This window comes from Heterodontus francisci, chromosome 16, assembly GCF_036365525.1.
Source record: "Heterodontus francisci isolate sHetFra1 chromosome 16, sHetFra1.hap1, whole genome shotgun sequence".
NCBI classification, from domain to species: Eukaryota; Metazoa; Chordata; class Chondrichthyes; order Heterodontiformes; family Heterodontidae; genus Heterodontus; species Heterodontus francisci.
In genome coordinates this window covers 56,595,120-56,611,585 of record NC_090386.1, presented here as the reverse complement: position 1 = coordinate 56,611,585, position 16,466 = coordinate 56,595,120, and positions in this window count along the sequence as shown.

The window sequence follows — 16,466 nt, the reverse complement described above, 5'->3', positions numbered from 1 at the left end:
GCCTCCTCTGGCTCAAACTGTGGAGGAGTCCATCCAGGCCATGAGTGTTGCCATGTCCCTCTCATCTGCACAACTAGCTTTCTCCATTTTTCAGATTGGCGACTGTTGTGGACAGCTCCAGCAGACCAACCAGTGGCTGTTGGAGATTCACGCAGACCTGCACAAACGCATTGCCAGTGAGCTCCATGCATCAGTGCCAATGTGAGAGAGGGATGAAGCATCTGGGGACTCCTCCAGGTGCTCATCCCTCTCAGATCAGAAGGGTGGCCTAAGTGTGCTTCGTGATGACAGAGGAGCAGCAGCAGTCTGCAACTGGGGGCTCCTCTCAGGGCGCAGACAGCGGCTCCTTGGCTCCTGTGCCAGTGACATGAGCACCTCAAAATGCCAGGATGACAGAGGATGGTCCTGAGACTGCTCAGGTTCACCTCAACAGGCTGGGGCCCTCACGGCCTTGAGCATCCAGCGGACGGCCCCCAAGGTCATCCTAAGTCACGGGGCAGCCTGATCAGTCACCTGCCCCTGCTGTAGCTGGCGGTGAAGGGAGATCGACACGTAGGAGCACCTGGAAACGATTTTGGAAATCATTAACTGCACTGGTGTGATTTAGATTTATGTTACTATTTGTGCAACATTCCGTAAACTTTATTATAGTTCTCCTTTTGCTTATTTATGTCTCAAGTAAGTGATGATGTACGAAGCGAATTTTTTTTACGCCTGATATGGAGACTGGGGGAAGGTGTATCAGTGGGCCATGGTGTGTTAGAGGGAAAGGCAGACCATAGCAGCTGTGATTAGCACTTGTAGGTGAGTACTTTTGGGGTTCCAGCAGACGTGAATGCTTGAGGTTCGATTGATATGTCAATCAGTGGCGGATTACATGGCTCATCAACCTCAGGTCAGGAGCAATGTATTAGAGTATTAGGACCTCCTGACCCTCCCTAGCACCCAACTCCTGCAAACCTTCTAGTGCTTCCCCAGCCATCCAGGTGGTAGCTCGCCTTCCTCCTTAAACCCTTCACTCTCCTTGCCTGAGAACACCTTGTGCTGAACAAGGTCCTCAGCATCCAGGGTCTCCCCCTTCTGCACCTTCCACAACTTTCTTTTCTATCTTCTTCCATCATTTATCTAACTGTTATAGTCAAGTGAAGAGAGGTTGAAAGGCTTCCCTCTTTTTCCTCTACTTGTTTGACCACAACAGGTTTAATTCTTTCTTAAAATGGATATACTGGCCAATTCAATAGGTGTTTGATTACTTACTTGTTGTGATCATAACAAGAACCAATTGGACAGGTTTTCTTGAGTTTAACAAAGAAAGAGTTTAACTTTATTGTACCTACACCAAACTAATGAAAATAATAAACTACGTGCCAACTTTCTCTCACATACGCACACTAGAGGTTTACACACACATACAAATAGTGGGGAAAGGCAGATTAGTTGAGTTAGAGTCCATAGAAGAGGGAGTATGCAGTCTGTGGGGTTTGATGATCCGGCTAGCTTCTCGCTGAATTTGGTGGTCCTGAGTTTTTAGTTTGAAGAGGTAGAAGTGCGTCTCTTGGAGACAGCGATGCAGATGATTTCCTCCAATGGTGTTTCTGATTGTAGCTGCAGTATGCAAAGGTGGTAAGTCAACAAGCAGAGTTCAAAGCTTATAAGCTGAAATGGAGAGATGGAGAGAGGGAGCAACACTTGGGTCTGCATGTGTCAGAGTCCAGAATCTTCTTCAGCTGCAGAGAAACATATGCATAAAATCACAGATGGGGAGGTGCTTGTCACATGACAGTCACTCAGTGATTCAAACATGGTAGCAGTGTTTTTCTTCTTGCTAAAAAGAACTTCTGTTAAACTTCCTGAGTCTTGGCTAATGCTGGGATCAGCAGTCATTTCATCTCCACCTGACAGGCCTTGCGGTATAGGATACAGTGTTGCAAATTATGTGGCCATTCAAAGCTGCTAGCAAAGTCATATTTTTTATATCTTTTTTTAAAAAATTTCTTCAAAAAATATAAATACAGATCTCCAGTCAGTGGATTAAAGAAAATTATCATTCAACGAAGCAAGTTGGCGTGACACCTCCCCACCAGGCGAAATGAAAGGCGATGACAGGAACATTTCATTATGAGATCTCAAATTAAAAAGAAACTGTACACACACATTCATCCGCCTCACTGTCACAGCCTTGCACTGATTCAGTTTATTTTATCCAGGATTGTTCCATGCTGAGCTAAACCTTCAATAAAGTGTCAGCTATCACATTGTTTTTCCCTGCAATGTGGATAATCTTTAGGTGGTACGTTGCAGAGGCAGGCTCCAATGAAAAAGCCTTGCATTCTAGGTTATGAATTTCTCTACAAAGGTCAAAGGATTGTGGTCGATATAAACTACAGTCTCTCTATATCCATTTAGGACATATACCTCAAAATATTTGAGAGCCAGCAACAGTCCCAGGGCTTCCTTCTCCACAGTCGAATATCTCCTTTGATGTTTGTTTAATTTTTTGGAGAAATGGATGGCTCAATGCCTAACTCACCATCTTGGAGCAGGATGGCACCTAACCTGAGGTCACTAGCATCCACTGACACTTTAAATGGTTTGTTAAAGTTTGGAGCTGCCAGCACCGATTCGTTGGTTAAGATGGATTTCAACTTCTCGAAAGCTGTTTGGCACCTCCCTGACCACATTACTTTTGCTTTTTCTGTAATAGGTCTGTCAGTGGGGCGGCTATAGTGCTGAAGTTTGGGACAAACCTGCATTAAAACCCACACATCCCCAAAAAATGCATTATTTCCTGTTTGGTCGTGGGGATGGGAAAATCTATCAGCGCCTGTACTTTTGCTTCTTTGGGCAACACTTGCCCTTGACCCATAACATGCCCTTGAGCTTTAATGAACTCACTCTTTGCAAGATTTACCACGAGGTCAGCCGACTATCACCTTCGGAAAAGTGTTTCTAAATTGTCTAGGTGGTCCCCCCAGGTGTCACTGCATACTAACAGATCATCCAGGTACACTACACAGTTGAGCCAGGTAGTGGCTGGTCTGCTCATCAGCCTTTGGAAGGTGGCTGGAGCATTTTTTAATCCTGGCACTGGAATAAGCCATTTAGGGCAACAGCCAAGATCACTTTAGCTCGGGTGGTTAAGGGAACCTGCCAGTACCCTTACAACAAGTCTATTTTGATTATGTAGGTGGTGTTTCCCACTCTATATATACAGTCTTCCAGGTGGGGAATTGCATAGGAATCAGCTCTGGTCACTGCATTAATCTTTCTGTAATCAATGTAGCCTTGTTCCGGCATCAGGTTTGGGCACCAGCACAACTGGGGAACTCCAACTGCTCAGACTGAGTTCAATCAGCTTTGCTCCAGCAAGTACTGAATTTCCTCCAGGTCGGCAGCGAGCTGGAAAAATTCAGCTCATAGTCTTGTGGGATCCTGGGATGCGAAACAAGCCCAATTTCCAACAATTGTCCATTATAAACAGAATTTTTGCAGTACCGTTCCTTAAACTTTAAGGGCTGGATTTTGTGCAGGAGATGGGGCTTCCTGCGCTGGGCCAAACTCAGCCTTTTCGCGCCCCTGGCGCAATCCTCTGTTGTTCTGGAGGCGAAGTTTCCAGCGACGGGATCTCCATCCTTTTAAAGACAGGGATCCCGTCTTCATCAGCTGCCGGCCAATCACAGGCCTGGCAGCTCAGCAGTATTGGCAGCGCTACTGGGAGCAGTGGCTACTGCTGGTACTGTAGAGGCCTTGGATCTAGGACAAGCGCTGGAAACCTGGACCTCAGGTACGTGAGGCAGGTTTCGCCGGGGCCAGGCCAGAAGGCCCTGGCGAAGGGGTTGGGGTGGTGGCCGTAAAGCCCAGGGGAAGGAAGGACCTGGGAAGTGCAATGTTTTCTGGCTGAGGCCCTCCATGGGCCACAGATTTCCCATGGAAGAGGAACCCCCCCTCCCCGCTTGGCGGAGGCCCCTTCCCATTGTTGGTTAAATCCCAGCATGGAGGGAAGAGGCCCTTAAGTGGCCATGAATAGGCCACTTGAGTGCATCAACTGGCCTCTGGGTAGGAAGGCAGTCGTGGGCCTATCCCACACCTGGGAAAAGCGCTTAGCGACAGGGAGGCAACGGGCCCTCCATTCCCCCACTCCATTAGTCAAACGTCGCGATACGATGACCGAACCCCGCCCCCCACCCCGCTCCCTGACTTCTAGCCCTACCTCGGGGAGGCCCATAAGATGCAGCCCTAAATGCTGGCTCCTTTTAAGTTGAATGCATTCTTGCTGAAGGACCTGCTTCAGAATCATTGACAGCAACTCTGGATTTCCGCATTTAGCTGTGCATGTGCAGACTCCAGAAGTTGCTTCAGTTTCAGAAGAACAATGACAATGAACGCTAACAGTTTTCTGCCATTATTACTGTGAAATATGGGCTGCTTTATGCAGACAGAGAATAGAAATATTGTTTTATTATACTCCATTTCTCAAACTTGGTTACTGCACTCTGACCATTGTAATAAGGATTCTTTACTTAAGGGGGAAAAATAATAACAGCAAAAATTAACAGAAATATCAAAAACATGCAAAGCCTGACAAGCAAAAGGAAGATACAGATGCAAAGCAAGTAAATCATTGAGAGGAAATGTACAAAGTTGAGTTGAAGGCAGTATGAGGTGGTGACAAGAGCTGCAATTATTTCCACTGCACAATTGCATGTTTAGTAATTTACTGAGAGGGAAAACGCACTCATCAAAGTTAAGAGCTGATACTTTCAAAACCAGTCTATTGGAAAAACACTGGCTAATACCAAAGACATGGGGTAAGTAAGTTATTTATTTATCTTATGAAGATGTTCAATCACTGGCTGCAAACGGAGTGAAACACGAAAGGCTGTAAAACAGTTGCTTGCTTTGAACTTCGAGAAATGAAAGTTACAGCTATAAAAACATGTTACTCTGGTAAGACGTTTATCACTGTTGCAGGAAAAAGCAATTTACTTTCCTCAAGCGGTCTCTGGTATGCAGATTTATATGCAAATAGCCCAGCATTATCAACATGTACAACCATTGAAAAGGGCAAGACATTCAAGTCTCATTAAAACAAGCAAGTACCTACAAGATTTTTTATATTGTAGGGGTGAAGCCACAATTTGATAAATTACTGAGCTGTGCTCCATAGCTCAGTGTAAATCTTGTTGTCAAACAACTTTTCAATATCTATTTTTTTCCCTAAACCGACAAATTTATTTTTTTTTAAATCATTTTAAAATATTTCACTCTCATTGCAAGCTAAACTTAGTGAGATTACATACTAATTAGAGCTGCCAAAAATACTTGTCAAAGATTTAACCATATTGATTATTAAACAAAATCATATTAATTACTTTATGGTTATATTTTACATACGGCATTGAAATATAAGAAATGCTTTAATGGGATAAACGTACGGCCAGAACAACATTCCACTTATCCACTAATTTGCATTGGGAAAATGTTAAGGAACTTTTGTAGAGAATTAAAAGTTATCTGAGTAAATGTTCTTTTTCACTTGAGATTTTCATAAAGTTGCCTTCATCAACTAGGCAAGAGAGCAGATACATTGACGTTATTACAAAAAGAAGCAAAGAGATGTGTTTAGTGAAAATAGTCAGTATATTTAGGAGGCTAACAATATAGTAATAACTAAAGGCTAAATCCAGTCCAAAGTTTATTGTCCACTGGATACAGCTGCTTAATGCTTATGGTGCTAGACGACAAATGCAGAGGTCATTTTGTTTAAATCCCACCATAGGAAGTTGTGAAACTGAATTTAACAAAGCTATTAAACTGGACCAGCACCAAAAAATAACCAATAAGCTGCTGGATTTCCATAAATACACCACTAGTCCACTAATGTCTTTCAGGGAAGAGATCCTGCCATCTATTTCCTCATCAGGCTGATATATCACTCCAGTCCAAGACTATGGAGTGAATTTTAACTCCCAAAAATGCAGTTGGAGTCAAGTGAGATGATAAATATTTTTAAATCACAAACTTGACACCAACACGTCTCCAATTTGACTACAATAAAAACAAAATACTATGGATGCTGGAAATCGGAAATAAACTTGAGTTCTGAAGAAGGATCACTGACCTGAAACGTTGACTCTGCTTCTCTCTCCATGGATGAGAGACCTGCTGAGTTTTTCCAGCACTTTCTGTTTTTATTTCCAGTTTGACTACATCTGGCATTCTTGGAGGCGGAACAAGAGATGGAGTGTCAACCTACTCTCAGGAGGCAGGTTGGCAATTTAAATATTTTAATGAGGCTGACAGCCTTAGATTTAATCCTGGCTGGCCTGGTTTCCCAGGCTTCAGGAAACCCAGCAGCTGAAGGGAGGTGAAGACAGCTTTGGAGAAAAGGTAAATGCTGTCTTTAAAGCATGACGTAAGGGCCAGGAGTTGCAGGGATGCTTCCTTCCTGTGTCCCTTCCCCTTCACATCAGAACCTCCCCCATTCAAAGATCCCCAGGTTTGAGGATCAGTTCACCAGGGATTGGGGATCAGAAACCACTCCAAGGGCCAGGGATCGGACAGCCCACACAGCACCACCTCAACATCCCACCCCTGCCCCTGCCGGGGTCAGGGATCAGACAGCACACACATCACCCCACCACACCAGGGGTCAGGAATTGAACACTCCCAAGGTCAAGCACTGAAACTCCCAACTGGGATCACACCCCAGGGGTCAGGGATTGGGCGTCCCTGGTATTGGAGTCTTCATGGTTGGGGATCAGACACCCTTCCCCCACCGGGGTCGGGGACCGGGCACCCTGGGATTGGGAATTAGACTCTCCCATACACTCTCAGAGGCTGCATGTTCCTTAACTACTCTGCAGCAGGCACTGGAGTCCACCCTGCCCAAGCCAAGCCTGCCAGTCAAACTGAGTTCTAGGAAGGGAACCTGTCAAGGAGAAAAGACAATAAATGTGGAGTTAAAACTCCCCAGAATGTGGGGAAACCCAGACTTCCAGCTTTCCCATCCAGAATTCTACCCCTCCCCACAACCATGCCTAGACAACATGCCCCTGTCAATATTGGTACTCTTAATTCCCTTAGGAATAACTAGCAATTGGTAATAAATACTGCCTTACTAGTGTCATCCTGTCCTGGTTATATTATTTACCTTGTCAACCTCTTAATTAACCTATTTATGTGATTTGGGTGTCTCCCTCCTGAGTTCGTTACCTTCTGATTAACCTTTTCATTGGATTCAGGTGTCTAGCAGGCAAGCCTTCTCAAGTTTTTAGGGACCTATGTTACTCCAAGTATCCCATGATTCCCGTACACCAGTCCCCCCTACAGTTATTTTTTCTTTTTTCTTCATGCGTGCATCTCCTTTCCTTCCTATGTAATTTATTCCTGCTCTGTGTTTCTCACATCCATTCTTTCTCAATGTACAGGTTTCTCTTTTTGTCTTGTGAGCTTAGAAATTGCTGTTAGCATAACAACTTACATTAGTATCAAAAACATATCATCTGGATCTGCTGCTTCACCATCACAAGTACGAACCTCAAGGCAGATACAGAGCAGTGATTGAAGAGTGCTGTCCCTATAGGCTCAGGTTGAGCAGGTACGTGGTTATAGAATTATGCCACTTGCTTCAGAATCATCTGCAAACAAGCTCAAGGATAGGGCTAGATCTGTCAGTGGCCACTAAGTGACTATGGTCTTCAATTGTTTATGTCTCTGCTCTGTCACGGAACATTAGTCAATGTTGTACCCAGAGATGCATCAGACAGGTGACTGATGCTTTATTTATGAAGGTCAATACCCAACTCTCTTTTCCCACTCAACAACAACTCACCAGCATCTTACAGCAGATTGTCCACTTTCTGAATGTTAATTGATGACATCCTGTTAGTCATTTAAAACCTCAAGTGGAATGCACTGGCCTACATGAACAAAAAAAGGTCCTACTTCATCAGTCAGGACCAACACCCTATTGTGCAGGCCCATGTCCATTTCACAGCCAGGACCCAGGATGCTTTCATCTCTGCTGGGCTTCTTGGAAGTAAGACGGTAACTGGAAGGATGGCTCTTCAGAACCCAAGACATCCTTAACACTGGTTAAAGACACCTTTGTGGCAGCCACACACAAAGGCAAAGTGATAATACAGCAAGACCTATAATCACTTGAATCATTACTGAGCATATATTAGGCACATTGAAGCAGCATGGTTCAGCTGTATGGATAGCTCAGGCAGCACCCAATGTCTCCTGGATCATTGTCATCTGCTACCTGCTCCATAATTTTGCTACAGAGTCTGAAGCACTGAGGTGGAAGAGAAGGAGCAGATGTAAATTTAACTGTAAGGTTTGTTAGCAGAAGTCTGAATATCCCACTGTGTTCAGAAAATGTGCCAATGCTGTATCTGGAATTACGACACACTGCACAGTGGACTACACAGCAGGCAACTGTACATCCATAACTACACACATCTGACTCATGGACTCCTTCATACTACTTTTCTTTCATCTGGCTTTCCTATGGTGGATGCATGAGCAGTGCTGAAGGTTTGGGAATGTTTGGGATAGGACTAACAGTATTTATAGGCAGAGCAAAAGCCAAAAGAGGAAATAAATAGGGCTCTGTGTACATGCACTTCATATGTCAGACTTTAGGTGGGCAGGTTGTGAAGTGCTGATTTTGAGTATGCTTGTGATTGAGACTTTTTTTTAGTAGCATGTGATTGGGTCAGTCATCCAATCATAAATGGCACTGCGTAAAATTTCCTGGGTTGTGACTGGTTAAAGAGAAAGTGGTTTCTGCTTCTTTGGAGTCCACAATATACATTCATTCAGACACAAAGTTTTAATATAATAATAGAATAATATGTGTTGTTTTCTCATTTAAAACTCTAAAAGCAAAATAGGCAGACAATGTGGTTATGCATACAAAGCTTATTTTTCACACTTTAAGCATATATAACAGCCAGTATGCATGTCGGGAGGTATATTCTTCCCCTCACCAACAAACTTTAGTAGTCATGACAACCCTCTTACATACCTCCAGAGATTCACCAATCCTCTTGCCTGCTTTATTTGCTTGGAATACCTAAGTTTGCAGCCAGAGTTCTTAAAATCCTTGTACCAGGATTTTCACTCAGAGAGTTTCAGAGTTGAAGTCTCTAGGCGCCTGATCAAAGCAACAATCATCCTTTCTCTTTCTTTTCTTGATATGTTTCCAGTTCTGTATGTGTATATGTAAGAACACACAAGAAAATGAATATGAAAACATAGGCGAATATACATTATATAAAAGACGAGGCAACTAATAATCAAAGAGTGCTGGTCACAGGCACAGAAATCTCCACTGTGTGTACCCAGTAGTCTGAAAATTCTGTTGATAATGGATTATTTGTTCTGAGGGTCATTCCATTCAATTCACACATACATCGTGCTGTCAACTCATCACTTGCAATGTACATCTGTGCCAGATCAACTAAATGAACTAGTGAACTAGAAAATAGTACAGCTAATAAAGACAACATGGCAATTGCCATCATGCTAAAAGAAGTACAGGGTTATTGGTAGTTGTGGAACTGAAGGCATTTGCTAATGTTTCACAAGAGTAAAAGTCGTGTCCCTTTTTTTAATTGAGAACATATTTTATCAGAGTTATATTGCTTGTCTGGAGACAATTTTTGTCCTGATTTTTTTTTGTGATAGACATACCACTTTTTGTTTTTGAATACTTTTGATTCAATCGCCACCTAGAAAGTTGTGTCATCATCTGTCACTAAATTAAGTCTATTGCTTTGAAATTTGCTACCTTTAATGTAGGGTCTGATACGGTAGATTATTGATTTTTAGGAAATGAGCTGTGTCAATATTTGTAAGAAGCTGTTCCTCAGAAAGAATTGTAGCATATTCTTCCACAGCCCTCATTAGTTGCTACAGTTCTAAATAGTCTTGTTCTTTACTTGTTATTTCTTGAAGTACAAATACCCCTTTCTGCTATGCTGAAAGTAGATTCACTATTTAAAAAAAAATGTCAGTGATAGAGTGGAAATTTTTATGCAATCCATCATTGTGAAATTTTGATAGAGATTGTAAATTACTATTTATGGTGTGTGCGTGTGGGCAATGGGTCTTGAGTGCTGTGGTTTAAAATTCATCTTTTAATTGCTTATAGGTTATATGCTTTGTCTTACTATTCTAGTTCTATCTTATTATATTTGATTATCATTGGCATCATGTTTATTTGACCTTTCCTTTTCAAGGTTTGAACTGAAATGCTATCTCCCCTCTTCCAACCAAACATGATTATTTTTAATTTGTTGCAAAAGCATCTGATTATTGATCACCTAATCAAAATAGCTATCACGCTGTTACTTCCTTGTTTAAGTTAAAGCTAGCTTCTTTGCCTATCCAAATTAATTTAGAAATGCCTAAGTAGCATTACACTCTTGAAAATTCAGGCAGAGATGGAAACAGAAAGAATGAACAGAATCACTCAGGTTTCATCAGTAACTCACTTTGTCAGCTTGTTTAGAAATTTCCTGTTATTTTCTCTCAGTATCATAGCTGCTGAAATCTACATGATCCTCCTTTACATGAGAGTGCAACTGAGCAGGCAATCAAATCTTTTGAAATGTAATGCTTTTGTTGCTTTAGGTATTGGTTGGCAGTTTGAACCATGGGCTGAAATGGACAGAGACCTTTTGTTTCAATACCTTTTAATCTGCCCCACTAAGCTGTTCAGCTGTGAACTTTCACATGAGATTTAGCCGTGTAGAACCAGATGCAACTATTACTCATAGTAACATGAACTAATCTTTAGCTGACTCAGGAGCAGTGGGAGTCACTAACCATATATATTCGAATTACATCCTTTATATTTAAGTTCTACAAATTGTTATTCATAAAACAATGACCTTTATCAATCATACCTTGAACAAAGGAAGATGGTTGTGGTTATTGGAGGCCAATCGTCTCAGCCTCAGGGTGTGACTGCAGGAGTCCTCAGGGTAGGGTTCTAGACCCAGCTATCTTCAGCTGCTTCATCAATAACCTTCCCTCCGTCATAAGGTCAGAAGTAATGATGTTCACTGATAATTGCACAATGTTCAGTACCAATTGAGACACCTTCGATACTCAAGCAGCCCTTGCTCGCATTCAGCAACACCAGGACAATATTCAGGCTTGGGTTGATGAGAGGCAAGTAACATTCTTGCCATAATAGTACCAGGCGATGAACATTTCCAACAAGAGAGTATCTAACCATCTCTCCTTGATGTTCAATGGCATTACCATCACTGAATCCCCCACCATCGACATCCTGGTGGTTACAATTGAACAGGAAATTAACTGGAGCAGCCATACAAATACTGTGGCTAACAGAACAAATCAGAGGCTGGAAATTCTGCAGCGAGTAACTCACCTCCTGAACTCCCCCAAAAGCTTATCCACCATTTACAAGGCATAAGTCAAGAGTGTGATGGAATACTCTGCACTTGCCTGTATAGGTGCGGCTCCAACAACACTCAAGAAGCTCCACACCATCCAGGACAAAGCAACCCGCTTGATCGGTGCCTCATCCATCAACTTAAACCTTTATTCTCTCCACCAGTAGCACACAGTAGCAGTAGTGTGTACCATTTACAAGATGCACTGCAGCAACTCGCCAAGCATCCATTGACAGCACCTTCCAAACCCACAACCTCGACCACCTAGATGGACAAGAGCAGCAGACACATAAGAATACCACCATCTCCAAGTTCGCCACCAAGCCACACACCATCCTGGCCTGGAACGATATCACCATTCCTTCAGTGTTGCTGGGTCAAAATCCTGGAACTCCCTCCATAACAGCACTATGGGTGTACTTATACCGCATGGACTATTGCAGTTCAAGAAGGTGGCTCACCACCATCTTCTCAAGGGCAATTAGGGATGGGCAACAAATGCTGGCCTGGCCAGCAACGCTCTCATGCCATGAAAGAATTTTTAAAAAGTGACTCCTGACAGCACAGCAGCCCACTGACATCATCAGAGCGCTCCAGACGGCGCACATGTGTAAACAGTCGCCAGCGCTTTGATGCTGCGCATGCTCACCCACATCTTGCCTTGCCAGGACTAACTGGCGCATGTGCAGGACAAGGATAACTGGCGCATGCACAAAAAACGCATTCCCCTCTCGGCTACTCGCTCCTCCCCACCCCCCCCACCCTCCGGCCTCTCGCTGCTCGCTTCCCCCCACCCCCTCCCAAGCCCTCTGGCCCCTCGTTTCCCCCCCAGCATCCCTCCAGACGATAGCTCTAGGCCACAGCCACTTCCCTCCTCTCGGCCACCCCCTCCTACATTGCCCCGTCACCTGCTGTGGCCCGCTTTGCTTCTTCGGGCGGAGCGAGTGGCCGAATGGAGTGAAGTGGCCCGTGGCCTACAGCTAGCATCTGGAGGAATGGGAAACGGGGAGTGAGCGGATGGAGAGAGGGATGGAGGGGGCGGGGGAAGGGAGTGAGCGGCCGGAGAGCAGGATGGCACTGAAACCTCACAGAATTACGGAGGGTGTGCAGCACTGTCAGAGGTGTTGTCCTTCTGATGAGACTTTAAACAGTGCAATGTTCTCCCAGTATCAAACATGTCCATTGTGTGCTGCCATGGGTTGAAATTGCTTTTCTGTGATAAATTGAGCAGCGCCATCTTTAATCCTGGCACGTTGCAGACAGTGCCGTGTAAGTGTATGAGGCCGCATTTGTGCATATGCTAGTACAGCACCACCTAGTGCTTGCGCTGTCAGCAAACGCAGCTTAAAAAAATCCATTACTGGCTTCTGTTGTCCAATGACAGTGATTTCACTTATCGTCTTCAGGCTTGTTGATAACCCACTTGTTATTACTAGTTCCTATGGCTTTCTAATCATATGTGGATCATGATCTTTAAGGTCCATTATAAGTTCACAGGAGCATTATAGAAGAAAATTTGGCACTGTGTCACTCAAGGAGATAATAGGGCTGATGACCAAAAGCTTGTTCAAAGAGGTAGGTTTTCAGGAGCATCTTAAAGGAGGAAAGAGAGGTAGAGAGGTGGAGATATTTAGGGAGGGAATTCCAGAGCCTAGAGCCTAGGCAGCTGATTAAAATCAGGAATGCTTAAAAGGCTAGCATTCAGCAATTTGTCACACCAACAAAACTTGGCTCATATTTTTAACTATACACAAGGCTTCATATAAGTGATAGCTTGTTCTCACAAATCAGAATTTTGACTTTTTATTTTTTCTGTGAGCAGCATCATTGCTACAATTTTATTGGAATCTGTTGTATCAGCAATATCCTTGTTTTGCAGGCACATGGATTCCAACTGGTCTGGAAATCTGTCCTTTTTCCCATATGGTTCAATTATTTTACTGCATCTTACTAATTTTAATCAGCATGAAATATCAATGAACTTACAATATCTGTTGCTAAAGGTTGGGTTGCCAACAACTGCAGGGATTGTAATCTGTGCCCAGCACTTGAAGGGCACCAATAAGTACATGGCAAAGCTACATGTCCCTACTCCGTTTTGCACTTTGTAACATCTGAAGTAAATCACTGTAGAATAATACAATCATGGAATGTAAATAGATAAATAGCTTAGAAGTGATGCTTGAATCATGATTATGTGTGGATGAGAATATGAGGCTCAGTTTTGGAATGTGCTTTGCATGTTATTTCATTCATCCTCTTGGCCCAACAAGTCAAAAAGTCTGAGTTTCAACTCAACATGAAAAGTTCAAAAGAAAATCACACTTGTACACTTTTACTGATAGGAGCATTAAGGAATAGTGCTGGGGAATAGTAGAGAGAGTTTTTACATATGCCAATTCCAAAGTTAACTTGGGAGTGCTTTATGTTCACATTAGATGCCCAAAGTAGAAACATTGAGGGAGATTAACAACTTTACTGCCTGGGCTGTTACCTGGCAGAGTGGATCAACCACCAGTTAAAGTAATGTTGGGTTTGATAAAAGATGGATGATCTGCTCCACCAGATTGTCATTCAACTGCAAAGATAAAATTCTAACCCATTTTTTTCTTCTCCTGCTCTGACAACCCTCACCTAGGCAAAGAAAATCACCAAAAATATTGATATAAAATGCTTGATTAAGGAGTTCCATGCAAATCATTCAGGAAATCAAATACAGTGAAAACAAAAGTGCATACACAAACAAAGGTTTTGCACAGATTGACTAGTCTAATGAAGTTTACAGGTTGAATTATTTGTCTAATTTAAATTTGTGCTAAACCTCATGAGACAATTTACGACACTGGGGAAATTTCTATGGTTAGAACAGGGTTTTGTACTGAAGGATTATGACAAATAATGGAAAGTAGAGAAATGGGTAGATTGAATGGAATTCTATGTTTGTAATAATTAAAGTGGAGCAAAGAAATCCTGAAGCACAAGCATGTGGCACTAAAGGGAACCATTTCCAATAGTCTGATTGTTGAACAAATTTATGTGTTGATGGAGGAGAACACCAATCTTTGAGAAAGTGCTTTCTTCTCTGACAAGATACACCACTCCCACCACCCCCACACCCTGCTCCCTGAGCTTTACTGTAAAATTGATGCATATGATAAAGATACAAATCATAATTCATCTAACTGATAAGGTTAGCTGGATTGGAAATAGATATAGTAAAACATTTCAGAAGTAATGCTAAGCAGATAACCATGGGTGAGAAACAAGTTAGTCAGCTTAATTCGTGGGGATAATTTTGATTTTTCACTACTGGCCATGACAAATTCAATTTTTTAAAGTAAATTTCTTATGGGATGAAACCAGATGAATGCCTCTTGTTAAAATAACAGACACAGCAATTTTATATGTATTCATACACCAGTACTGCACAGCACAATTTCACATCCTCTAAGAATCCCCTAAAGAATTGAAGGTAGAAATGAGAAGACAACATTAGATAGCATAAGAAGTTTTGTGCTATCTGGCCTGACATCAGAGAAAATAGAGTACATCATTGGCCGGATTTTATTCTGGCAACAGGGGTCCTGGCAGTGGGCTGCAAGGCAGGAGGAGAACCTGTTTCGGCCTTCCATCGGATCCTTATAGCACTTTAAAGGCAGGCAGACAATTAACTGCCCACTGCCAGGGATACCGTCTCTTTAAGGGATGAGCTCCCACCTCCAGAGATGCCAGACAATCGGGGGTGGGGGTGGGGGGGGCGGGTGCAGCTCTGTAGTGCTGACAGCGCCACTGGGAGCAGTGTCCACTGATCGAGGAGAGAGGAGACCCCGGGAGGTAAGTGGGTTCGGAGTCACCGGGACAGTAAGGCAGGTCCCGTCGACGGGGTGGTGGTTGGGGTTGGTGAGAGTTGGACAGGGTCTTCAGGGGCAGCCATCATCACTGGGGGGGGTTCCTCCAGGGGCCTTGGATTTCCCCCAAAGGAGGGATGACCCCAACCCTGCTAGGAGGCCACCAGGCTTTAATTGGTGTTACACATGACGGCAGGCCTCTGTGACTTCAACAAAATTGAAGTGGAGGCAGGAAGAGGCCCTCAATTGGCCTGGGATGGGAAGGTCGCCCTCAGCCTGCCAGCCCCGGACAAAATGCAGGGTCCTCATGCAACGTCGGGAATGGCGCTTCCTGCCATTTTGTTTGCCACACCTCCTCCCCCGCCTCTGTGCCCAGCTCCAAGGACAGAACAAAATTCTACCCCATATTTTAAAGGTAAAGAAATACACAATGTACATATACTTATACTAAAGGTGTTTGCACTTCTCTCCCATGACAACTCCAATCTTCTGTTCCTCTGACAATCCACAGACATTTAAAACACATGTGCTGCATTACCTAATAATAAAAGCAAAATACTGCGGATGCTAAAACATTTGAAATAAAAACAGAAAGTGCTGGAAATACTCAGCAGGCCTGGCGGCATCTGTGGATGAGAAACAGTCAATGGGCTGAATTCCATAAGCCCGCCGCTGAAATCGGCGGTGGGCGGAAACAATGGCGGCCCGCCTGGTTCTTGGCCGCACACCAAAGAGCTGCCGCGATTCCAAACGCGGCGGCTGATTTAAATAGCTGGGACGGGCCATGCATCCCCCCCCCACCCCGAGCATTGAGAAACTTACCTCCTTCCCCCACCTCACCAGCGTTGCTCCTCATTTCCCTGGACGGGGATCCGAAGGTGCGGCAGTGCTGGCTGCCGGGATAAAGATTGTGGCGGGACTTCAGGAGGCGATGGGAGAGTAATTAATGCAGGTATTTTAATTTATTTAGATATTTAAATTGCGGCGGGGCAAGTGGGGGTTGCTGCCACAAGGTCTCGCCACTGCTGGCAATATCGGGCCAGGCTTTGCCAGCATTGAGGTCCGTGGTGGGCCTCATCCGGCGCCCTCTACAGGCCCCCACGCCATGGATACCGATGTCAATGGCTGTATAGAATCCAGCCCAATGTTTCAGGTCTGTGACCTTTCATCAGAACTCATT